The sequence below is a fragment of the Heteronotia binoei genome, chromosome 19 (assembly GCF_032191835.1).
Source record: "Heteronotia binoei isolate CCM8104 ecotype False Entrance Well chromosome 19, APGP_CSIRO_Hbin_v1, whole genome shotgun sequence".
NCBI lineage: Eukaryota > Metazoa > Chordata > Lepidosauria > Squamata > Gekkonidae > Heteronotia > Heteronotia binoei.
Window position 1 is genome coordinate 4,711,190 of NC_083241.1, and position 26,524 is coordinate 4,737,713.

General features: G+C 48.8%; 1 protein-coding gene across 1 annotated transcript in view; it reads left to right on the forward strand.

Annotated features, from left to right (window-relative positions):
- The window catches only part of MEGF11 (multiple EGF like domains 11), a 495,160-nt gene that overhangs the window by 399,772 nt on the left and 68,864 nt on the right, over positions 1–26,524 (forward strand).

Consider the following 26,524-nt stretch of genomic DNA (forward strand, 5'->3'; position numbering starts at 1 on the left):
GGGGATTGAACCTGGGACCTTCTGCTTCCCAAGCAGATGCTCTACCACTGAGCCACCGTCCCTCCCTCCACCGTTCCCTCATGCACGTGGCAGCAAACTGTGCATGTAGATTCAGGATGGATGAAAGGAAATACCACTTAACATGACAAGTGATTACAATGTGGCATTTGCAGCCGGAGGGTGTAGTGATGGCCACAGGCACAGACAGCTTTAAAAGGGGATTAGTTAGATTAATGGAGGAAAGATTTATCCATGGCTATTAGGTGTGGTGACTAAAGGGAACCTCTGAATCCCAGAGCCAGGAGACAGCATCAGGGGAAGGCCGCAGTTGGACTCTCGGCCCTGCTGTTGGCCCTCCAGAGGAACTGGGTGGCCACTGTGTGAGAGAGGAGGCTAGACTAGATGGACCCTCACTGGTCTGATCTAGCAGGGCTCTTCTCATGTTCTTCTCAGGGGAAGGCCTCGGCCTCTCTGCCCTGTTGCTGACCCTCCAGAGGAACTGGATGGCCACTGAGTGAGACAGGAGGCTAGACTAGATGAACCTCTGGTCTGATCCAGGTGGGCTCTTCTTTATGTTCTTATATTTATAGAATCATGGAATCATAGAGATGGAAGGTACCTCCTGGGTCATCTAGTCCAACCCCCTGCACAATGCAGGAAACTCACAGATACCTCCCCCTAAATTCACAGGATCCTCATTGCTGTCAGATAACCATCTAGCCTCTGTTTAAAAACCTCCAAGGGAGGAGAGCCCACCACCTCCTGAGGAAGCCTGTTCCACTGAGAAATCACTCTAATGGTCAGGAAGTTCTTCCTCACGTTGAGCCAGAAACTCTTCTGATTTAATTTCAACCCATTGGTTCTGGTCCTACCTTCTGGGGCCACAGAAAACAATTCCACCCCATCCTCTATAGGACAGCCCTTGAAGTACTTGAAGATGGTGATCCTATCACCTCTCAGCCGCCTCCTCTCCAGGCTAAACATCCCCAGCTCCTTTAACCTTTCCTCATAGGACTTGGTCTCCAGACCAAGTCTTATGGGCTTTCACTGCCAGCTGTGGTGTAGTGGATGAGAGCCAGCTGTGGTGTAGTGGATAAGAGTGGCAGACTCTGATCTGGAGAACCAGGTTTGATTCCCCACTCTTCCTCCACATGCAGCCAGCTGGGTGACCTTGGGTCAGTCCCAGCTCTCTCAACCTCACAGTTCTCTCAACCCCACCTACCTCACAGGGTGTGTCATGTATAGGGACTGGAGTTTGGCCTTAGGGCCAGCAGAGACTTGGCTGAGCTTGAGACCCCAGAACAAGAGCCTCCTGGATGCCCTGCAAGCCAGTTCTGTTTTTACCTTACTATGCTGAATCACTGGATAAAGAGCTGAATTCACTATCTCCTGGCATCGTCATGCTTCGAACCCAGTCCATTTTAGGGTGTCTGTTGTGCAGAGAGGAAGAGAAAGGTGATCATAAGCCAACTCCTCCTCCTCTTCTTTGCAATCACTTACACGCTCAGCAATTCATTCGCCAGGTTTGGTTCATTCATGCCAGTGTTGTGTAGTGTTAGAGCGTCAGGCTAGGAACTGGGTGAAACCTCCAAAGTTTAGAATACTAAGGGGCCAAAGGTTAAAAACATCAATAGTTAAAGACAAAAGTACATGTATTTATTACAAAAACATATAAAAACCTTGTAGGGGCCCAAATGAAGTCTCATAAAATCATCAAAGTGACAAATGCACATGAAAGATACGTATATGACGGTTGTGTTTGGGCCTGCAGAGACCTTCTTCGGAGGTCAAAATACAACCAAGTCGCCGTTACACTTATAAATCAATAAACAATTAAGATAGGACCCAAAATGTAATGCTGTATGGAGAGAGTAAGAAAACATATATTGTTAATAATATCATACTTTGTTGTTGTTGTTCAGTCGCACAGTTAAGTCCGACTCTTTGCGACTGCATGGACCAAGTCACGCCAGGCCCTCCTGTATTCCACCTGTCAAGCATCGATATTTCCCAATAATCAGTCCTTTGTTGTTGAATCAAAAGTTGCTTTATTGAAGAAACTCAGAAGCTTTACCAAGGACACAGGCCCTAGAAGTAATGATGTACGCAGTATTACACAGCTGCTATATAGGATAACTTCAAAGGGTATCATACAGATACAGTTTGAGTCACGAGTTCAAAGGTTACTACGTACTATCTCTTTTGTTACTAAGGAATTTAGGCTATTAAAAACATCTCCCTTTCTCACACTTCTCTCAGCTCAGATAAGACTGTCTGTGTGACCCTGGGGGAAAGGCGGCCTGAAAGTGGTAACAGGCAGGCTGTAGCATAAACATCCTTGGGCCAGATGGATTTATTACTTGCCCAAAGGTTGTAAAGGATGGGTGACCTGTTCCTTGTCGAAGGAACCATTATGTTACAGAAATATGCATGCTTGACACCACCATCCTCCAAAGTCTGCTCGAATTCATGTTAGTTGCATCAGTAACGCTGTCCAGCCATCTCCTCTTTTGCCGTCCCCTTCTTCTTTTGCCTTCTGTCTTTCCCAGCATCAGGGTCTTCTCCAGTCAGTGCTCCCTTCTCATTTGGGGGCCAAAGTATTTGAGCTTCAGCATCTGACCTTTCAGGGAACAGTCTGTGTTGATTTCCCTTAGGACTGACTGATTGGATCGTCTTTCAGTCCAAGGGACTCTCAAGAGTCTTCTCCAGCACCACAGCTCAAAAGCATCTATTCTTCTGCGCTCGGCCTTCCTTATGGTCCAACTCTCACAGCCATACATTACTACTGGGAATACCATCGCTTTGACTATAAGGACTTTTGTTGGCAGGCTGATGTCTCTACTTTTTATTATACTGCCCAGGTTCACCATAGCTGTCCTCCCAAGGAGCAAACGTCTTTTAATTTCGTAGCTACAGTCACCTTCTGCAGTGATCTTGGATCCCAGAAATGTGAAGTCTGTCACTACTTGCATGTCTCCCCCTTCTATTTGCCAAGGTGTGATGGGGCCGGATGCCATGATCTTAGGTTTTTTGATGTTGAGTTTCCAGTTTACTTTTGTGCTCTCCTTTTTCACCCTCAACAAGAGGTTCTTTAGGTCCTCCTCACTTTCTGCCATTATCATATTACTACCCAATTAGAAAATCATATCATACTTCCCAATTAGAAAATCCCATCAAATATTGATGATGCATGTGTTACTTTTGATGTATTTACTAATTTGATGTATTTACTAATTCGATATACTTACAATAACACTATTATTGTTTGCTGCATATGTAATTTGCTGCTGACATAAGGCCAGATACATTTGGGGCCTTCCAAAAATAGTGTCATTCATTTCCAAATTGGAATGTGGCGGGGAAAATCCAATATTTACAATGAGAAATGGTGACCTTAATATTGATGATGTGGTTCCCAGAATAACTCTCCTGGGCCACACTTTTCCAGTTCACTGCAACCAGGCTGCTTCTCATCCAGAGCTTGAGAACTGGAATCAATAGTGGTTGTCATGGGAGGGGGTTGAGCTTGGTTTTGGCCCCCAGAACCACTCCACAGCCAAAGAGCCACTCCTCTGCACAACCCCCCCCCCCACCTTGAAATTGACTCGCACCCGCCTCCCAGCTGCAGGGCCGGATTAAGCCCTGTGGAGGCCCATAGGCAGTCAAAATTTCAGGACCCCCTCGCAAATTATCTCAGAGTCAGAGCACCCACTTCACTGTCTGTAGCCCCTGCAGCAGCCTACAGGCACCTTCTCAAAAGCCCCTTTGACAAAGCTGCAGGGGAGAGGCAGAGAGAGGCAAACTTGGCAACAACGCCAGCAGCAGCTGCACCAGGCTGGGAGGGCTGCAAGCAGGGGGGAAACCGGGGCCCCTAAAGGTGTGGGGGCCCATAGGCCAGCGCCTACTTGGCCTAATTGTTAATCTGGCCCTGTCCAGCTGCGTTTTCAAAGCCCTGCGGCCCACTAAACCCAACCAGCTTGGAAGCGTAGAACCAGGAGGGAGCTTTCCGTCCAATTATCTCTGTGCCGCTGTCCTAAAATCTTTGTCTCTTTTGGTTCTCTTTGCTTGGGATTCATTCGGGGGCATGATAGTGACCCCCTTATTGCCTGCCCCTGGGGTGGGCCACTCCCAACCCCTCCCCCCCCCGCCCTTGGTGCCCCACTGTTTATAGCAACCCTGTAGAGTTTTCAAGGGAAGAGACCTTCAGAGTGGATTTGCTATTGCCTGGCTGGCTCTGGTAGCCTCATAGGACTTTTCAGGGGCCTCCCGTCATCAGAGTACAAACCGGGGCCAGCCTTGCTTGGCTTTCTAGGGCAGATGAAATTGTGGTAGCCTGGTCCATTTGGGTCAGGGCATTTTGGTAGAGCAGGGATGGCCAAACTTGCTTAACATAAGAGCCATATAGAATAAACATCAGATTTTTGAGAACTGCAAGACAAGGAAGGAAGGAGAAGAAGATGATGATGATATTGGATTTATATCCTGCCCTCTACCCTGAATTTCAGAGTCTCAGAGCAGCTCACAATCTCCTTTACCTTCTTCCCCCACAACAGACACCCTGTGAGATGGGTGGGACTGAAAGCTCTCACAGCAGCTGCCCTTTCAAGGACAACTCTTGTGAGAGCTCTGGCTGACCCAAGGCCATTCCAGCAGCTGCAAGTGGAGGAGTGGGGAATCCAACCCGGTTCTCCCAGATAAGAGAGCTCTGGCTCACCCAAGGCCATTCCACCAGCTGCAAATGGAGGAGTGGGGAATCAAACCCGGTTCTCCCAGATAAGAGAGCTCTGGCTGACCCAAGGCCATTCCTGCAGCTGCAAATGGAGGAGAGGGGAATCAAACCCGGTTCTCCCAGATAAGAGAGCTATGGCTGACCCAAGGCCATTCCTGCAGCTGCAAATGGAGGAGTGGGGAATCAAACCCAGTTCTCCCAGATAAGAGAGCTCTGGCTGACCCAAGGCCATTCCAGTAGCTGCAAATGGAGGAGTGGGGAATCAAGCGTGATTCTACCAAATAAGAGTCCGCACTTTTAACCACTACACCAAACTGGCTTCTCTGAAGGAAGGAAATAAAGAAAAATAAATGGGGAGGGGGGAGAGGTAGAAAGAAAGCAACTTTGATTTTAAATGCATTCTCCAAGCATTCCGGCTGGCTTGTCTTGGAGAAGTGATTTCAAGAAAGAAATGTTTTCTCCAAGCCGGCTAATGGGGTGGTGAGGGCTTTGAGAGCTGCACAATATGTGTGAAAGAGCCACATGTACCCCCTGAGCCGCACGTGACACGGCCAGCCGTCTCTGGGGGTGGCAGGACCCGCGTTGGGCTCAGCAGGGGCGTGGCAGAAATGATGATGTTGCTATGACATCATTGGCACGTGTGCGCAAAAATAAACATGGGGGGGCAGAGATCAGGGTTTGGCCAAGGGGCACAGGCACCCCCCATGCTGGACCTGTTTGGCAGTAGGTCGAAGCTGGGGTCCCACAATCCAGGTACCCCAACAGCAGAGGCAGAGTCCTCCGTGGAGGGAGTGGGCACATGCAAGAGACCATCTCAGAATTGGGGCACAAACCCGAATGGGATCAGACCCAGCTTTTTGGTTCTTACATCCTTTAAAGTCTTTCAAGGTAAAATGCTGACTTGCGCAGTTCTTGCTGGCACAAAACAGTCTTCTCGCTGGATTTTTATTTTTTTATTTTTATTAAGGACAAAATAATAAACAGAGTCCTTTCGGGAACCTTCCCTCTCCTTTTGGAAATGGCAAGTTTATAGCCAGTGTCATCTTTGCAAACGGGGAACATCTGTCAAGCTCTTCGAGAGCATTAAAGTGCCTTTTAGTGAATTTCCTTGCAAGTGCGTGCTTAAAAGGCCTTCGTCAGACACCCGTTTGCATTGCTACGTAGTATAAAACGCAGGCGAGAGAGATTTATCCGAGCTTCCATTAAACCCTCCCCTTTTCTTTGCCATCTGCTTCTATTATGTCTATCATTTTCTGCATCTTATCGGTTTTGGCAGCCATATCGTGGACTCCCAAATTAATAATTTATTTCTGAGATTGGCCCATATCCTGCCATTATTTTTCAATTGACAAGAGAGCAGTAGGATGTGCGAAAAGGATCTAGGGGTCTTAGTGGATCATACGCTGCACATGAGTCAACAGTGTGATGTGGCGGCTAAAAAGGCAAATGCAATTTTGGGCCGTATCAACAGTCTAGTGTCCAGATCGCGTGATGTGATGGTATCGTTTTACTCTGCTCTGGTAAGACCTCACCTGGAGTATTGTGTTCAGTTTTGGGCACCACAATTTAAGAAGGATAATTTTATTACTATTTTGATGGTTGTACATAGTTTTATATTGTTATGTTATATTTTAGCTTGGTGTTGTGTTGTACTGTTATTGATGAGTTGTGTTGTTGTTGTTGATTGGCCTAGAGCCGCAATAAACTGACTGACTGACTGACTGAAGGATATAGACAAGCTGGAACATTCAGAGGGCAATTAAGAAGGTGAGGGGTCTGGAGACCAAGTCCTATGAGGAAAGGTTGAAGGAGCTGGGCATGTTTAGCCTGGAGAGGAGGCAGCTGATAGGTGATATGATCACCATCTTCAAGTACTTGAAGGGCTGTCCTGTAGAGGATGGTGTGGAATTGTTTTCTGTGGCCCCAGAAGGTAGGACCAGAACCAATGGGTTGAAATTAAATCAAAAGAGTTTCCGGCTCAATATTAGGAAGAACTTCCTGACTGTTAGAGCGATTCCTCAGTGGAACGGGCTTCCTCAGGAGGTGGTGGACTCTCCTTCCTTGGAGGTTTTTAAACAGAGGCTAGATGGCCATCTGACAGCGATGAAGATCCTGTGAATTTGGGGGAGGCATTTGTGAGTTTCCTGCATTGTGCAGGGGATTGGACTAGATGACTCTGGAGGTCCCTTCCAACTCTATGATTCCCTATATCTTGCTTCCTTCTGCATAACAGCTTGCTTTGCAAGGCTTGCTCAATTGCACAGGAGATACAGAGCAAAGCCTCTATATTCTCCATTGGATGAGGCAATGGGTAGGAAGAAGGGGGAAGGATAGCTTACTTTGCCAGACTCTCTCAATTGTGCAACAGAGCTACTGAGCCAAGCCTCTCTTCCTTCTATTGGCTGAGGCTCCTCCCCTTCCTGGTCCGTTGGGGAAGGAAGGAAAGAGCCAGAGCTTCCTTTGCCCAGTTCCCTGGATCCCATGGGAGAAATACAGAGAAAGCATCTTTAAGATCAATGAGTGCTTTTAAGCATGTTTTTAGTTTTTTAAAAAAATATGTATTTGTCTGTGTTCTTTATAAAAATTATATCTCTGCTACCTAATCTTAAATCGGTACACACATGGCCCGACCCGACATGGCCCAGCCCAACAAGGTCTCATTTATGTCAGATCCAGCCCTCATAACAAATTGAGTTTGACACCCCTGCTCTAAGAAGATACTGGCTTTATATCCCGCCCTCCACTCCGAAGAGTCTCAGAGCGGCTCACAATCTCCTTTACCTTCCTCCCCCACAACAGACACCCTGTGAGGTAGGTGGGGCTGAGAGAGCTCTCACAGCAGCTGCCCTTTCAAGGACAACCTCTGCCAGAGCTGCGGCTGACCCAAGGCCATTCCAGCAGGTGCAAGTGGAGGAGTGGGGAATCAAACCCGGCTCTCCCAGATAAGAGTCCGCACACTTCACCACTACACCAAACCGGCTCCAGGCTGCTCTAGGCTGATCCTGTATTGAGCAGGGTGTTGGACTAGGTGGCCTGTGGGGAGCCCTTCAGCTCAGTGATTCTGTGAGCATGTGCAGAGTGCTTTTCCTTCACCTGACACACATTTCCAAGCTCATCCCTCCCTTTCCCATAACTCCTTCTGTGCAGCATTGGTGGTGCTGGAAAACACTGTCAAGTCACAGCTGACTTCTGGCGATCCTGCGGGGTTTTCAAGGCCAGAGACATTCCGAGGAGGGTGACCGCTGTCTGCCTCTGCGTAGCAACCCTGGCATTCCTTGGAGGTTTCCCGTCCGAGTACTAGCCAGGGCTGAACTTGCTTAGCTTCCAAGACCTGCTAACGCGGACTGTCTGGGTCAGGCGTGGGCAGCAGACACAGGCTTAAATCAGATGCAATTATTTCAAAACGCCGGTATTGAGTTTTGCTTTTTTCCAGGCCTGCAATTGATGCCGCGGCACGCTTGGTACACGCAACACCGGCGTGCTTATCTAATCGTTAATGAGTAGATTTCGGGTACAAGTAGTCGAGACGCTAAAGACAAGAATGTAACAGTAGAAACAAAACAAGAATCATTGGGAAGGACAAATTGACTAGCAGGCGCCCGTTGATAAGAGAGGAGCCAGGCTGGGGCTGTCTCACGCGGGCGATCTGTCTCCCGGTTTCCCACAAGGTTCTTTTCTCAGCTCTGCCCCCCAATGATGGCCTTGTGGAGATCTGTCAAAACCATTCTTTCCCGAAGAACCATGTTGGAGGGGGACACTAAACCTCCCCCCTCCCCAGCTGTGTTGTCTTTAGGCCAGGTTTTAAATTTAAGTTAGTGGGGGGGGAGGTGTATTGCTATTGAGTTTTCTCTTTTTATTTTTTGAGTGCAGGCCAGGGGTCCCCATCTCTTTTGAACTGAGGGGCGCTGTTATAATTCTGACACAGACTGGTGCAGGGGTTTGCAAGAGGATTTTGCCATTCCTATGCAAAGTGCATTGAAAGTGGATTGAAAATGCACTATTTAGCGTGTGTGAAAGCACCCATGTTAATGTTAGCCCTGTTGGATCAGGCCAGTGGTCCATCAAATCCATCATGTTCTTTCAAGCAATAGCCTACCAATTGCTGTGGAGGGTTAACAAAGAGACCAAAACAACAGCTCTGCAGGATCACACCAGTGAGGGTCCATCTAGTCTAGCTTCCTGTCTCACACGGTGGCCAACCAGTTCCTCTGGAGGGCCAACAACAGGGCAGAGAGGCCGAGGCCTTCCCCTGAGAAGAACATCAGAAGAGCCCTGCTGGATCAGACCAGTGAGGGTCCATCTAGTCCAGCCTCCTGTCTCACACAGTGGCCAACCAGTTCCTCTGGAGGGCCAACAACAGGGCAGAGAGGCCGTGGCCTTCCCCTGAGAAGAAGATCAGAAGAGCCCTGCTGGGTCAGACCAGTGAGGCTCCATCTAGTCCAGCCTCCTGTCTCACACAGTGGCCACCCAGTTCCTCTGGAGAGCCAACAACAGGGCAGAGAGGCCAAGGCCTTCCACTGATGAGAACATCAGAAGAGCTGTACTGGATCAGACTGGTGGTCTATCTATACCAGCATCCTGTCTCACACAATAGCCAAACAGTTCCTCTGGACAGCCAACAACAGAAGCCTTTCTCTGATAAGAACATCAGAAGAACCCTGCTGGGTCAGACCAGTGAAGGTCCTTCTAGACCAGCATCCTGCCTCACACAGTGGCCAACCAGTTCCTCTGGAGGTCCAAAAAACAGGAAGGAGAGGCTTTGGCTACCTGACCACTGATGCTCTTTTAAAGGTAAAGGTAAAAGGTAAAGGTAGTCCCCTGTGCAAGCACCAGTTGTTTCTGACTCTGGGGTGACATTGCTTTCACAACGTTTTTACAGCAGCCTTTTTACGGAGTGGTTTGCCATTGCCTTCCCCAGTCGTCTACACTTTCCCCCCAGCAAGCTGGGTACTCATTTCACCAACCTCAGAAGGATGGAAGGCTGAGTCAACCTCGAGCCGGCTACCTGAACCAGCTTCCGCTGGGATCGAACTCAGGTCGTGAGCAGAGGGCTCCGGCTGCAGTACTGCAGCTTTACCACTCTGCGCCACTCTGCTCTTTTAGAGGAGGGAATAGATCAAGATGGGTAGCCATATTTGCCTGTAGCAGTACAAAAGAGCAAGAGTTCAGCAGCACAAAGGATAACACAATTTGTGGCAGGGCAGGGGCTTTTGTGAGTCTTTTAGGTGCTACTGGACTCCAGTTCTTTTCTACTACTAGAGAAAGGAAGATCTCTTCTCTTGTATCAGTGGCTCCTTATCATGGGCCTGTTGGTTCCCAGTGCCACATTCTGAGTTTTCGACTGTCCCCTGTGGTCCCCTTTAAGTGGGTCGTCATCTCTCCGCCCTCGGAACTGTTCTTTCCATTGCTACTCAGATATGGTAGAGGAAGAATAAGAAGAAAAAGAAGAAGACTGCAGATTTATACCCCACCCTTCTCTCTGAATCAGAGTATCAGAGCAGCTCACAATCTCCTTTATCTTCCTCCCCCACAATAAAAACCCTGTGAGATAGTTGGGGCTGAGAGAGCTCTCCCAGAAGCTGCCCTTTCAAGGACAACTCCTGCGATAGCTATGACTGACCGAGGCTATTCCAGCGGGTGCAAGTGGAGGAGTGAGGAATCAAGCTTGGTTCTCCCAGATAAGAGTTAGCGCACTTAACTACTACACCAAACTGGCTGGTGATCTGGATGGTTCTGTTCATTAGCTTTCATGCAGTGTTGCCCCGAGCTGGTGTGGCATTATGGCGCTTAATCCCTACACCAAACTGGCTCCCTGTTACAATTGCACATCATGCAGAGAAAACAAAGGGAATGATGGATGTGGAACATCTCTTGAAGGCTTGTCAAAGCTAATTTTTCAGGCATCTGTCTCTAGATTGTGACAAATGAATTTTTGTAAAGGTGGTGAGAAAGTCATGGAGGATTCAGAGAGAGAGAGAAATAATTACAACTGTATATTGATCTCTCAATCTCTCCGTAGATTTCTGTTCTTTTTGTTGTTTGTTTGTTTGTTCATTTGGACAGAGGGGGAAGGAAGCGAGAGAGTGTAATTGCTCCAGGTCCTACATCCCTGAAAAATAATTAGGCTCCATTCAGCCGTCTGGCTTCCCTGTACAAAGACCCCGCCGCAGTCTAGGGGATAGAAGGAACTAGCCAGACGGAAGCCTTTGGCACTCATTTATTCTGCCCACCTTTTTTGCTTTCCCACTGCGTTCTTCTGTGTTTGGAGAAGTCAAGCTGTATTGTCTAGAGGCACAAACAGCTTGGCTTCATTAAGAGAAGGAGCGGAAGTTCAGCTGAGTCAGAGCGGGATGACACGGGCAGGAAGGAGCAGTGCGGAAACTTCCCAAAGGAAACGTCATCATTCAGACCTTGGCGTCTGCACAGAACTCCCTGGAGGAAGAGAAATCCCTTTGGGTCGGTTTTTACTGTTGCTTGGGAATAGGGACAGTGGAACAGCGGCGCCTCCACATAGCATGGGCGGTCGCTTAGGCATTTTGCTATTGCAGTAATTCCCAGGATTGTCCTGTGTGGGCAAAATGACCTAGGGCGGGGGTGTCAAACTCATTTGTCACGAGGGCCAGATCTGACATAAACGAGACTTTTTTGGCCCGGGCCATGTTTGTCGTAAAATGTAATGCCAGCTAGCAGAGACATAAACTTTAAAAAGGACACAAATGCAATTAAAGATTTTTTAAAACTTAAAATAAAACTTTATTTATTCATTCATTCATTCATTCATTCATTCATTCATTCATTCATTCATTCACAGCCAGTTTGGTGTAGTGGTTAAGTGTGCGGTCTCTTATCTGGGAGAACCGGGTTTGATTCCCCACTCCTCCTCTTGCAGCTGCTGGAATGGCCTTGGGTCAGCCAGAGCTCTCTTATCTGGGAGAACCGGGTTTGATTCCCCACTCCTCCACTTGCAGCTGCTGGCATGGCCTTGGGTCAGCCAGAGCTCTCTTATCTGGGAGAACCGGGTTTGATTCCCCACTCCTCCACTTGCACCTGCTGGCATGGCCTTGGGTCAGCCAGAGCTCTCTTATCTGGGAGAACCGGGTTTGATTCCCCACTCCTCCACTTGCACCTGCTGGAATGGCCTTGGGTCAGCCAGAGCTCTCTTATCTGGGAGAACCGGGTTTGATTCCCCACTCCTCCACTTGCACCTGCTGGCATGGCCTTGGGTCAGCCATAGCTCTCTTATCTGGGGGAACCGGGTTTGATTCCCCACTCCTCCACTTGCACCTGCTGGAATTGCCTTGGGTCAGCCATAGCTCTGGCAGAGGTTGTCCTTGAAAGGGCAGCTGCTGTGAGAGCCCTCTCAGCCCCACCCACCTCACAGGGTGTCTGTTGTGGGGGAGGAAGGGAAAGGAGATTGTGAGCCGCTCTGAGACTCTTCGGAGTGAAGGGCGGGATATAAATCCAATATCTTCATCTACCTCACAGGGTGTCTGTTGTGGGGGAGGAAGGGAAAGGAGATTGTGAGCCGCTCTGAGACTCTTCAGAGTGGAGGGCGGGATATAAATCCAATATCTTCATCTACCTCACAGGGTGTCTGTTGTGGGGGAGGAAGGGAAAGGAGATTGTGAGCCGCTCTGAGACTCTTCGGAGTGGAGGGCGGGATATAAATCCAATATCTTCTTCTTCATTCATTTATTTATTTCTGTCCGTTTATAGCCTGCCCTATCCCGTGATGGGCTCAGGGCAGGTTCCAACACAATAAAACAATCAACCAACAATAAAACAGAATCAAACAATTAAAAACAAATCAAAATTTAAACTGAAATTTAAACAGGTTAAGCCGTTTGACTTAATATTGATTTCAGTGCATGGACACATCAGTTAAATACAGCTTTGGTGCCCAGGATATCAGCTGTATTGGCCCGACTTAAGTAACAGTGCAGGGAAGCCAATTTGATGGTATAATAAGGTAAGGACGTCCACCTGCCTCAGCCATAGGCCTAGCAAAACAGCTCCGTCTTACAGGCCCTCTGGAATGCTTAAACATGCTTAAAACATTAGCACCTGTTGGTCTTAAGGGTGTTTCCTTTGTATCTTCTCCCGTGTAATCCAGGGAACTGGGCAAAGGAAGCTCTGGCTCTCTCCTCTTTTCCCCAGGGAGGGGAGAAGCCTCAGCCAACAGAAGGAAGAGAGGCTTGCCTCAGTAGCTCTGCTGTGGGATCAAGAGAGCCTGCCAAACCAAGCTATTCCTCCCCCCTTCCTCCCCAAGGGAGGAGCCTCAGCCAATGAAGAAAATAGAGGCTTTGCTCTGCAGCGCCTGTGTGATTTAGCAAGCCTGGCAAAGCAAGCTGTGATACAGAAGGAAAAGAATCATAAAATCATAGAGGTGGAAGGGTTGTATCTCTCCCGTGTGATCCAGAGTATCGGGCAAAGGAAGCTCTGGCTCTTTCCTTTCTTCCCCAGGGGGCCAGAAAGGGGAGGAGCCTCAGTCAGTAGAAGGAAGAGAGGCTTGACTCAGTAGTTCTGCTGAGCGATTGAGAGAGCCTGGCAAAGCAAGCTCTGCCTCCTCCCTTCCTCCCCAAGGGAGGAGCGTCAGCAAATGGAGAAAATAAAGGCTTGCTCTGTAGCTCCTGTGTGATTGAGCAAGCCTGGCAAAGCAAGCTGTGATTCAGAAGGAAGCAAGAATCATAAAATCATAGAGTTGGAAGGGACCCCCAGAATCATCTAGTCCAAACCCCTAAGCAGATGACAGCCAGTTGCTTGGGGGCCTGATAGGATCCCTCCAGGAGCCTGATTTGGCCCCTGGGCCACAAGTTTGACACCTAGAAGGTAAATTATCATGACTGGGGTTGCTTTATTTTATTTTTTTAGCAGGAACGCACAGGAACACAGTTCCGGCTGACTTGGTGTCGATTCCTGCTGGCTTGGTGTCAGGGGGTGTGGCCTAATATGCAAATGACTTCCTGCTGGGCTTTTTCTACCAAAAGAGCCTGTGTGAAACCATGGTGATGTCAGGGAGTATGGCCTAATATGCAAATAAGTTCCTGCTGGACTTTTTCTACAAAAAAAGCCCTGATCATAACAGCACGGCAGTCGTGTAACATCCAGAAAAACTCCAGGGAGTCTCATCTCTCCCTTTCTGTTGCCAAGTTCTACCAGAGGGTGAAGACTTTTTAAATTTTGCTTGGCATTCTCTCAGTGATTCCTCCTTCTTGTCTAGTGGTGCTTGGCATGCAGAAGTTCCCAGGTTCAATCCCTGACATCTCCAGTTCAAAGGATTGGGTACAAAGTGATGAGAAAGACCTCAACCTGAGCCCCTGGAGAGCCACTGCCAGCCTGAGTAGACAATACTGACCTTGCTGAACCAAGGGACTAATTCAGTAGAGAGCAGCTTCCCGTGTCTTAATGCTGCAGGGTGGGGGGGTTGATGAATGGGTTTTAAAATGCGATTTTTTATTATCTATGTTTTAATTGTTTAGCTGCCTCGGTGACCTTTCCGAGGGCAGAAAGGCACGGTATAAATTGTGAAAGATAAAATAAAACAGACCTCAGATTCAGCAGGAGCTCAGCTCCAGAACCTTTCTGAGGGTCCCCCCTCTTCCTTCCCACCTGCCTTGTCCATTGCATAGAAGGTGCAGCTGCATAACAATCCCCGGATTAGGAGAGTTGGCAGCTAGACAGCCATCAGGGTCTTTGCCATGCCCCCAGCAGCCCTCATTAACCCCTGAAGAAGCCCACGCTACCCTTTCTCCACTTCTTGTGTGATTTTGGGTGGCGGGTGGCTTGCTGGCCTTTTGACTGGGGGGGGGGTGTAGCCTAGGAGAGCCCCAAGCGAGTGAGGCCTGCTTGGGCTGGCTGGATCTCTAGCCAGCCCAAGCAGGCCTCGCTTGCCCGGGGTTCTCTTTTTTTTGCATCAGGTTGCTTTTGGCCGGGGGGCAGCATATGCTAATATGTTATGCTAATGAGCTCCACTACCTGTTTTTCTACAAAACGACCCCTGAAATACAATATAAACTATAAAGCCGAATCAGTTTCATACCATGTTAGCTGTTACAGCCACCTATCTGCTCCAAAGAATCCTGGGAACCATAGTTAGGCCACCTTTCTGAAAATTCTGCAGGATCCCACACCCTTTCTCAGAGAAGCCCACTTCCCAGGCGATGGAGAATGATGATAAAACCAGCTTCGAATCTGGAATGTCCCTTTAGGGAAGCCTCTTTTATCTCTTGTCCCTCAGTCCCTCCAATGTGCACGGGAAAGGAGAGGAAACGCTGTGGTTCTTCTGGCCGCCTTCATCCATGATTCAGGACTTGTGAGCTCCCGGATGTTTGGTTGGGTTTTTATTTAAAGCTCCCTTTTGAAAGATTGAGAGGCTGCCGTGTGAAATCGGCGCTGTAAAATGCTGTCGTTTGAATGCATTAAAAGTAAACATGGATGCTCTCCGCTGGGCAATAATGGCAAACGAGTCTGGCCGTCACACGCTGTGTCTCTCAGCTGTAACCTTTTGACTATAAAAATAGCTGAAGATGGGATTGTGTTGAAGTCTGTTTGGGGTACTGGAATTGTTCCATCTCTTTCATCGCACTGCTGAAGTGCTGTCCCGAGGAAGACATTACTCAATTTATTTATTCACTTCAATGTGCTTATTTCTTTACCTGCCTTTCCTGAAGCAGCTTACATCTTTCTCCTCTCTGCCCTTTTATCCTCACAACAACCAGGGGTGGAATTCTAGCAGGAGCTCCTTTGCATATTAGGCCACACACCCCATGATGTAGCCAATCCTCCAAGAGCCGACAAGGCTCTCTTTTGTAAGCTCTTGGGGGACTGGCTACATCAAGGGTGTGTGGCCTAATATGCAAAGGAGCTCCTGCTAGAATTCCACCCCTGTGAGGCAGGTTAGGCTGAGAAAGTGTGACTGCCCCAAGGTCACCCAGTGAGCTTCTATGGCATTGTGGGTCTCCTAGATCCTAGTTCAGTATTCTAACCAGTACATTATGTTGGCTGTCTCGCTTGTTTTATAGTCTCAGACTACCCGTGGCTTTTTTTTTTACCAGAAGGGCATCATGACGTCACAGCCAGCGTCTTCCGTTCCCAAAAATGTTTGTTGCTCTGGATTAACAACGATAAAACATCCAAATACTACTGTCAGTTGTCGGGAGGCAAATGGTAGCTGTCCTTGCAACTTGTGTTCAGGTTAAGTTGCAAGGAGTTTGGATCTGCCTGCTTGAAACAGCATTTAGGTTCATTATTCCAGCTACACCCAAAGGGTGATTGACACATGGAATTCACTGCCACAGGAGGTGGCAGCGGCTACAAGCATAGCCAGCTTCAAGAGGGGACTGGAGAAATATCTGGAGCAGAGGTCCATCAGTGGCTCTTAGCCCCAGAGAATTGTTAGAACTCTCTGTCTGGGGCAGTGATGCTTTATATTCTTGGTGCTTGGGGGGCACTGTGGGAGGGCTTCTAGCCCCACTGGTGGACCTCCTGATAGCACCTGGGGCTTTGGCAACTGTGTGACACAGAGTGTTGGACTGGTTGGGCCGTTGGCCTGATCCAACATGGCTCCTCTTATGTTCTTATGTGACACACAGTGTTGGACTGGATGAGCCATTGGCCTGATCCAGCATGGCTTCTCTTATGTTCTTATGTGACACAGAGTGTTGAACTGGAGGGGCCACTGGCCTGATCCAACATGGCTTCTCTTAGGTTCTTATGTGACACAGAGTGTTGAACTGGAGGGGCCACTGGCCTGATCCAGCATGGCTTCTCTTATGTTCTTATGTGACACAGAGTGTTGAACTGGAGGGGCCACTGGCCTGATCCAACATGGCTTCTCTTAGGTTCTTATGTGACACAGAGTGTTGAACTGGATGGGCCATTGGCCTGATCCAGTAGGGCTTCTCTTATGTGACACAGAGTGTTGGACTGGATGGGCCATTGGCCTGATCCAACAGGGCTTCTCTTATGTGACACACAGTGTTGGGCTGGAGGGGCCATTGGCCTGATCCAACATGGCTTCTCTTATGTTCTTATCTACACAAGTAGTCTAGTGATGGGGAAAGCTGACAAGCACACCCCAAATGCATCTGCCACCTTCACCAGCTCAAAGCACTGTCCATCTGTATGCTCAGGATTCACAGGGCAGCAGGAACATGGGTTCTCCTTAAGGCATGAGTTAAACATGATGCCAGTGAGGAAGGACAGAAACACCCATGGGATTTTGCACCTGAAGTGTCCTGTTTGAACGGAACTCCTACCTGCGCAAAGTGTGGCTTAGTCACAACACCCTCCAGAGTTACAGACCTCAGAAATGTTTATCAAGTTGCTTTGCGTGGATAGCACCTGGTTTACATGTTTTGTACCTGAGACGCGTACAAAGTCTCACGACTGAGGTCTCTTGCTTGGCAGATGCGGTTCAATGTGGCCAAGTGCAAAGTAATGCACATTGGGGCCAAGAATCCCAGCTACAAATACAAGTTGATGGGGTGTGAACTGGCAGAGACAGACCAAGAGAGAGATCTTGGGGTCATGGTAGATAATTCACTGAAAATGTCAAGACAGTGTGCGTTTGCAATAAAAAAGGCCAACGCCATGCTGGGAATTATTAGGAAGGGAATTGAAAACAAATCAGCCAGTATCATAATGCCTCTGTATAATCGATGGTGCGGTCTCATTTGGAGTACTGTGTGCAGTTCTGGTCGCCGCACCTCAAAAAGGATATTATAGCATTGGAGAAAGTTCAGAAAAGGGCAACTAAAATGATTAAAGGGCTGGAACACCTTCCCTATGAAGAAAGGCTGAAACGCTTAGGGCTCTTTAGCTTGGAGAAACGTCGACTGAGGGGTGACATGATAGAAGTTTACAAGATAATGCATGGGATGGAGAAAGTAGAGAAAGAAGTACTTTTCTCCCTTTCTCACAATACAAGAACTCGTGGGCATTCGATGAAATTGCTGAGCAGACAGGTTAAAACGGATAAAAGGAAGTACTTCTTCACCCAAAGGGTGATTAACATGTGGAATTCACTGCCACAGGAGGTGGTGGCGTCCACAAGCATAGCCACCTTCAAGAAGGGGTTAGATAAAAATATGGAGCAGAGGTCCATCAGTGGCTATTAGCCACAGTGTGTGTGTGTGTGTGTGTATATATATATATATATATATATATATATTTGGCCGCTGTGTGACACAGAATGTTGGACTGGATGGGCCATTGGCCTGATCTAACATGGCTTCTCTTATGTTCTTATGTTCTAGTCCCGCGCAAGTTCTCCCCTCTCGTGGCTCTTGCCATTCGCATGGTCATTTCCCACCAGTGGTGGATCTGAACCACATTTTATAGTGTTCCCTCAATGGTGAGTTAGTGTAAGCCGGTTTACAGGCTATTAGCCTCCAGCTCACACATTTATTTTTTTTTTGTCTTAGCTCAGGAAGGATGGCCCCGGAACAAATTCATTTATTCTGTAGCCAAATTGCTCACTCATAACTTCAATGCTAGTAGCTCATGAAGTAGAATTTTACATCACAAGACTCCGCAGCTTATAGGCAACATTGGTTGCAGCTAGTGTGAAAAGCTGGATGCATGAAGCTGCCTTCTACTGTGTCAGACCCTTGGTCCATCAAGGTTGGTATTGTCTACTCAGACTGGCAGCTGCTCTCCAGGGACTCAGGCAGAGGTCTTTCTCATCACCTCCTGCCTGGTCCTTTCAACTGGAGATGCCAGGGATTAATCCTGGGACATTCTGTATGCCAAGCAGATGCTCTACCACTGAGCCATGGCTCCTCCCCACAAAATTACCATGTCAGCCACTGCCAGTCATGACTTTACACAGGACTTAGCCACACCAGAGCGATTGGTTCTGGCATTTATGCACAGATCTCTTGCATTCCCAGATTTCTGGGTACTGGGGTGTTGGAGACCAAAGGGATGGCCATCTAAGCCATCTCATTTTCTCATTCTCATTTTCCTTGCTTGTAAGTTCCTTGGGGTGTGGGGGAGTTCTGTTCCAGACGTGTTTTGCTCCCTTTAGTAGATGATTTGATATTACATCACTTTATGTCCAGCATAAAACCACAGATATGTGGGACATAAACTGGTGTAATATTGAATTGACCAGGAAAGGGAGCAAAAAAAGAGAGCCAGTTTGGTGTAGTGGTTAAGTACGCAGACTCTTATCTGGGAGAACCAGGCTTGATTCCCCACTCCTCCACTTGCAGCTGCTGGGATGCCCTTGGGTCAGCCATAGCTCTAGTAAGAGTTATCCTTGAAAGGGCAGCTTCTGGGAGAGCTCTCTCAGCCCCACCCACCTCACAGGGTTTGATTCCCCACCCCTCCACTTGTGGCTGCTGGAATGGTCTTGGGTCAGCCATAGCTCTTGCAGGAGTTGTCCTTGAAAGGGCAGCTTCTGGGAGAGCTCTCTCAGCCCCGTTCAACTCACAGGGTGTCTGTTGTGGTGGGGATGGTAAAGGAGATTGTGACCACTCTGAGATTCAGAGTATAGGGCAGGATATAAAGCCAATATCTTCTTCTTTAAAAGGAAGGAAGGAAGGAAGGAAGGAAGGAAGGAAGGAAGGAAGGAAGGAAGGAAGGAAGGAAGGAAGGAAGGAAGGAAGGAAGGAAGGAAGGAAGGAAGGAAGGAAGGAAGGAAGGAAGGAAGGAAGGAAAACACACACACCAAGAAATGGGACCTTACAAGCTAGGAAAATGAGGATGCAAGAAACCCCCCTGCGATTTTTTGTGTATGGGACACAAGTAACTACCCGTAACAGGACGTCTTTCTCTGGCCTTGCCTTGCTTGTGGGTGCCCAAGAGAGAGATCTGGCTAGATGGCGGACATAGAAGCCAGGATAGGGGTAGTCAAACCCAACAGGACATTCCAAGTTCTTCTATTGGTCTTTGTTGCTGTGATGTCTGCCTTTGTTTTATTTGTGCCTGTGTTAGAATTTAGAGGGCATTGATTTGTGGTACGAGGCTAGTGCGTTATATGTTATAACAGAAATATAATCAATCCTAGATATAATAGACTGTATTTCTCTTTGCCTCCCACATCCTAAGATGCCCCCGGCATCCGTGAAGCCGTGAACTTCCTAAATCATTTCCACCTTGAAAGGAAGCCTAGCTTCAAATGTTCCTTTAGTAAAACCGCCCAGGACATGTGATCTGCTCTGACCTTTTTCTTGATAGAGTAATCTTCTGAGCAGGGTGGTGAGGCAGGCTGCGATTCCTCCAAGATGGTGTCTTCCTGTCGGTGGTCCTGATGAAGCTATCATAAAGCAGGAAATGCCTTGAGATGAGGTTTACCCCGCAGGAGGCTGTTTAATCCCACCTCCGGCCGAGTCCAGGTCTTTTGGAATCCTCCCCGGCGCTTATCCCTTTTTTTTATCTAAGCGAAACGTGTGCCGGTCTGATAAAGAACCGCCGGATGTTGTGCAGATTGCTAGCTTAAATGCACCTGGTATCAGATCGCTCACTGTACCAAGGTGGCGTTTCCCTGCACAGGGGGATGTGTAGCGCATTCAAAACCACACCTGCTCAATTTGCTGAGTTGTGTGTTTTCAGGGAATACTGTGGCTCAGTGGGAGAGCTTTGAATACAGAAAAATCCCAGTTCAATCCCAGGCATCTTTCCATAGAAGAACTGGTGGCGGTTGATTGGTGGCTGCAGCGGCAGCACCCGAGTTGTGCCATCCACACTGTGGTATAAATGCTTTGCGCGTCCCGCTCTGCTTCTCTGTGGCTCCGTGTCAAAGCATCTGCTTGGCGTGAAGAAGGTCCCTGGTTCAATCCCCAGCATAGAATCATAGAGTTGGAAGGGACGGTGGCTCAGTGGTAGAGCATCTGCTTGGGAAGCAGAAGGTCCCAGGTTCAATCCCCGGCATCTCCAAAAAAGGGTCCAGGCAAATAGGTGTGAAAAACCTCCGCTTGAGACCCTGGAGAGCCGCTGCCAGTCAGGGGAGGGACGATGGCTCAGTGGCAGAGCATCTGCTTGGGAAGCAGGAGGTCCCAGGTTCAATCCCCGGCATCTCCAAAAAAGGGTCCAGGCAAATAGGTGTGAAAAACCTCAGCTTGAGATCCTGGAGAGCCGCTGCCAGTCGGAGAAAACAATACTGACTTTGATGGACCAAGGGTCTGATTCAGTATAAGGCAGCTTCATATGTTCATATATGACCTCCAGTGTCATCTAGTCCAACCCCCTGCGCAATGCAGGAAACTCACAAATCCCTCCCCCTAAATTCACAGGATCTTCATTGCTGTCAGATGGCCATCTAGGCCTCTGTTTAAAAATCTCCAAGGCAAGAGAGCCCACCACCTCCCGAGGAAGCCTGTTCCACTGAGGAATCGTTCTAACGGTCAGGAAGTTCTTCTTAATGTTGAGCCAGAAACTCTTTTGATTTAATTTCAACCCACTGGTTCTGATCTGACCTTCTGGGGCCACAGAAAACAATTCCACACCACCCTCTAAATGACAGCCCTTCAAGTACTTGAAGATGGTGATCCTATCACCTCTCAGCTGCCTCCTCAGCAGGCTAAACATGCCCAGCTCCTTCAACATTTCTTCATAGGACTTGGTCTCCAGACCCCTCACCATCTTCGTCGCCCTCCTCTGGACCCCTTCCAGCTTGTCTATAGCCTTCTTAAAACGTGGTGCCCAAAACTGAACACAAGACTCCAGATGAGGTCTTACCAAAGCAGAGTAAAGCAATACCATCACTTCATGTGATCTGGACACTAGACTTCTGTTGATACAGCCCAAAATTGCAAATTTAACATCTCCAGTTTAAAAAAAAGATCCGGCAGTAGGTAAAGTGAGAAGACCTCTGCCTGAGACGTTGGAGAGCAGCTGCCAGTCTGAGTAGGCAACACTGACTTTGATAGACCAAGTGTCTTGATAGACTCAGTATAAGGCAGCTTAATTTAGGGAAAGTCAATGATGCAGTGGAAGAGACTCTGCTCTGAATGCAGAAGGTCCCCAGTTCACTCCCAGGTTAGAAGGACCAGACAGTGGGTGATGTGAAGGACCTTCAACCTGAGACCCTGGAAAGCAGCTGCCAGCCCACGTAGGCAATACTGACTATGATGGACCAACGGCCTGATTCAGTCAAAGGCAGCTTCATGAGCACGTTGCCTACTGCTGAGCCATTGCAACCTGCTACGGGCGTGGCTACTCCTGCTTTTGCTCTCCCTGGCAGATACCCCTCGGGTGGCCTGTCATACATAACCGATAGGCAGCGTTCTGCTTAGTCAGTTCTGAATTGTGTACCCCAGAACGACGCTAAGAAGCCCGCCTGCCTGCGGAAGAGAGGACTCGCACAATGGAAGCTCTTTTATTTCTTGGCACGCTGCAATGCATTTTTCTTTCCTGGATGTCTTCCCCTGCCCTGCAGTGTGAACTGAGGTTGCCATCAGAGTTAATTAGAAGGAAGATTTGGGGGTAAAAATGGGCCGTTTGCATCAAAGCGGAAGAGTGTTCCGGAGCTGCAGGCAGGCTCATTGAAATGCATGTTGTTATTTGTCGAGCCCGTAGCTCGTTTGTTTGTTCAGGGCACGCGACTGCGATTGCAGCGCCGTTTAAGCCCCCCCCTTTGTGCTGGAAACACTATTTCTTCTGTGCCAGTTTAAGCGCGAATGAGCCCAAGGGCAGCTGCGGGGAGGAAATTCAGCAATGGGAACCCTGTGTCTGAGCCAGCTGCTTGGCCACTTTAATACTACCGCCCCCATGATGCGGTCCAGTGACCGGTACTAGGATGACTGTATTTGGCTAGCATGATGACTACAAAACCCATGACCCACAGTAGCTGCAGGGGCTGAACGAAATGAAACACTGGAAAACCCATGACTGGGCCTCCCAATTTTTTTTTAACAGCTAAATATCAGTTGCAGCCAGGCCTGTAGCTATGGGGGGGGCGGCCTGTGGGGGCCCTGCCCCCTGATTCCTTGTCAGCAGCGTCCCCTCTAAGCTGAGTTAGCGTGAGCTAGCTCACAGATTTTCAGCCTCCAGCTCACATCTTTTTGTCTTAGCTCGAGGAGGATGGTCCCAGAGCACACTAATTAAGGCAGCAGCTCACAGCGTTAATGCCAGTCGCTCGCAAAGTAGAATTTTTGCTCACAAGACTCTCTGCAGCTTAGAGGGGACATTGCTTGTCAGGTCCAATGATTTAAATTGTAGGGGAGGGGTACTTAGGAGCAGCCCTTTAAATGGCTTCACCCCTGCAGCCCCTCAAGCGGTGGTGGTGGCGGCGGCGGGGAGGGGTGTCATGGGTGCTGGGGACCCTTCAGAGGAAGTTGAGTCTGATGCGGAAACTGTGCCCCTGCCACCTGCACCAGTGCCCCTGCCTCCTGCTGGAGAAGATCCCAGCCCCCCTGCCTCGCCGTCTCGGGTGGCTCGTGTGCGTGACCGCCTCCGGCAGGACCTCAGGGATCGGAGGAGGGCGGCACGCTCACAAGCAAGACGCTCCCTGAGCCCTGAGTTCTGAGAGGATTCTGGCCCTTCTAAGAGCAAGGATGCTTGAGTGGTAACAGGATCCTGGCTGCCTCCCTGAGCCAGCAATTAGCCCAAACAGGCAACAGCCAGCAGAGGGCTATATAGCTGTGGGCTTTGGGAGGAGGCCTTGTGGAAGCAACTAGTCATCTCCCTGACATCCTAGCATCCACTCCGGCTTGACTGGTTCCTGACTCCCTGGCTTTGGCTTTGGACTTCTGGACTCCCTGACCTCGGCTTCTGGACCTCGGACCTGCGATACTTGCACAGTGATTTGGATTTGGCGCCTCGGACCCTCCTGCTTACTGGCTACAGACCTCGGACTGCCCCTGGACTTTGCCTGACCCGGCCCCAGCCGTGACAAGGGGGGGGGGGTCAGGAGAGGAAATCGGACGCCCTGAATCACAACAGCGGTGACCAAGGGAGGGGGGCCATTAAGTGTCCCGACTTTTCTACATCCCCCCCCCCCCAACTTTTAAAATCCTTGCTATGGGCCTGGTTGCAACAGGGGCCTTGATTCAGAATAGGACCTTGGCATAGATTAGGCCGTGCAGGGGTGGCCAACGGTAGCTCTCCAGATGTTGTTTGCCTACAACTCCCATCAGGCTGGGGCTGATGGGAGTTGTAGGCAAAAAACATCTGGAGAGCTACCGTTGGCCACCCCTGGATTAGGGGGTTAACCCTCTCCTTGACTTGCAACCATGAATCTCTAGTCATGAAAACATCACCCTGTGTGTCCATCTGTTATGTATTTCCCATTCTTCTTCTCCCCGGTGGGGGGGAGGGGCAAAGTGGCTGACATCACCTTCCTCTCCTCCGTTTTAGCCTCACGACAGCCCTGCAAGGCAGGTTGGGCTGAGAATATATGGCTGGTCCAACAAGCTTTAATTGCAGAATGGGGATTTGGACTTGGGTTTCCCAGATCCTAGTCATAGGATCATAGAGTCGGAAGGGACCTCCAGGTTCACCTAGTCCAGCCCTTTGCACAAGGCAGGAAATTTCTAGTTTGGATCCACTCTGAAAACTTTTTTTTCAAAAACCTTCCTGGATTTGAATTGGAAGTCAAGCTACTGAAGAAGCAAAGGAGGACAGAATACTGCATATTGTCCATGAGATGGCTTACAGGGGTGGAATTCTGGCAGGAGCTCCTTTGCATATTAGGCCACACACCTCTGATGTAGCCAGTCCTCCTGGAGCTTACAGTAGGCCCTGTACTAAGAGCCTTGTAAACTCTTGGAGGATTGGCTACATATTGCCTAATATGCAAAGGAGTTCCTGCTAGAATTCCATCCCAGCTTACACATGAACAACAGAGGGGTCTGCATTCATGGGTATTTTTTTCACTGCTTAGTACATGAGTGCTTCTGGGATTATATGAGGGGTCTGGAGACCAAGTCCTATGAGGAAAGGTAGAAGGAGCTGGGCATGTTTAGCCTGGAGAGGAGGCGGCTGAGAGGTGGTAGGATCACCATCTTCAAGTACTTAAATGGCTGTCATATAGAGGATGGTGTGGAATTGTTTTCTGTGGCCTCGGAAGGTAGGACCAGAACCAATGGGTTGAAATTAAATCAAAAAGAGTTTCTGGCTCAATATTAGGAAGAAACTTCCTGACCGTTAGAGCAATTCTTCAGTGGAACAGTCTTCCTCAGGAGGTGGTGGGCTCTCCTTCCTTGGAGGTTTTGAACAGAGGCTAGATGGCCACCTGACAGCGATGAAGTTCCTGTGAATTTGGGGTAGGCATTTGGGGTTTCCTGCATTGCGCAGGGGGTTGGACTAGATGAACCCTGGAGGTCCCCTTCCAACTCTAGGATTTCTATGACTGTTAAGAGCGGTTTCCTCAGTGGAACAGGCTTCCTCGGGAGGTGGTGGGCTCTTCTTCCTTGGAGGTTTTTCAACAGAGGCTAGAGGGCCATCTGACAGCAATGGAGATCCTGTGAATTTAGGGGGGAGGGGTTTGTGAGTTTAGAGTGGTTCCTCAGTGGAACAGACTTCCTCCTTGGGAGGTGGTGGGGCTCTCCCTTCCTTGGAGGTTTTTCAACAGAGGCTAGATGGCCATCTGACAGCGATGAAGATCCTGTGAATTTGGGGGTAGGCATTTGTGGGTTTCCTGCATTGTGCAGGGGTTGGACTAGATGACCCCTGGAGGTCCTTTCCAACTCTTTGATTCTATATGTCAGAATTTTGGCATTTGGGTGATTGGCTGTGAGGATAAAAGGGAGGGGGGGATTCCACGACCACTCCCCTGGGCTCCCTGGGGAAGAGGCAGGATATATAAATGGACTTGGTAGCAGTAAAATTTACTGCATGGCCCATTGGCCATTACAAGTTAAAAACAGCTTACAAATTAAAACAGCTCACAGCACTGGGATTTGAATTATATTTAGATTGTAGTGACCTTTAAAATTTGCACATTTGGTTTTAAAAATACAAGTTGTTTAAAATCTTAAATGTATCCACCCACTCCAGGAGTCCATAGTCTACCTCAAGTATTACCAGTTTACTGTTTGATTTACAATCAGTGTCATTTGACTGTCCTGATTTTACTAGCTGCTAAGGCAAAAGGTGCTACCCTGTAGAAAAACCACAGAGCCGCATCTGACAACAGAAATTTTAATTTGTCAATATCAGAGGAATAAATGGACTTGGTAGAGAAAGCACAGGGGCTGCGATTCCTAGACAGAGCTGTACCCCTGCATTTGGGCTTCCATTTCTTTATATATTCTGTTTCTCTTCCCTGCTGCGACCGAAAGCAAGTTTTGAACATCCTTCTTTCGCCGCTCCTGCATCCTGTCACAATAGCCCCCATAAGAGACGCCATGGTAAGAGTTTGCGATGGGCCCAAGATTGCCCAGCGAGCTTCCATGGTAGAGGTGGGGATTCGAACCCAGGTCACCAGGATTCCAGGACTGCCAGACTATCTACTTACACCACCCTGGCACATTCTGGTTTTGAAATAAAACTCTCATTGGTTTCTCTAGAAGCGGTAGAAGCTGCAGCTGGGAAAAAACCCTCCCCTTCTAATAAAGTCCCAGATTCATTTCTCTCATACTGAATCCATAGAAATTTGCCCATTTCCCAGGAACATTTTGATTTTTCTCAGTAAAAAGAATTTAAACCAGGGGTGTCAAGCATGCGGCCCCCGGGGGGGCGAATCAGACCCCCAAGCAACTGGCTGTCATCTGCTTCCTTCTCCCTCTCTCTTGCTTCCTTCTGCAACACAGCTTGCTTTGTCAGGCTTGCTCAATCGCACAGGAGCTGCAGAGCAAAAACCTCTGTTTTCCTCCATTGGCTGAGGCTCCTCTCTGGGGAAGGAAGGGG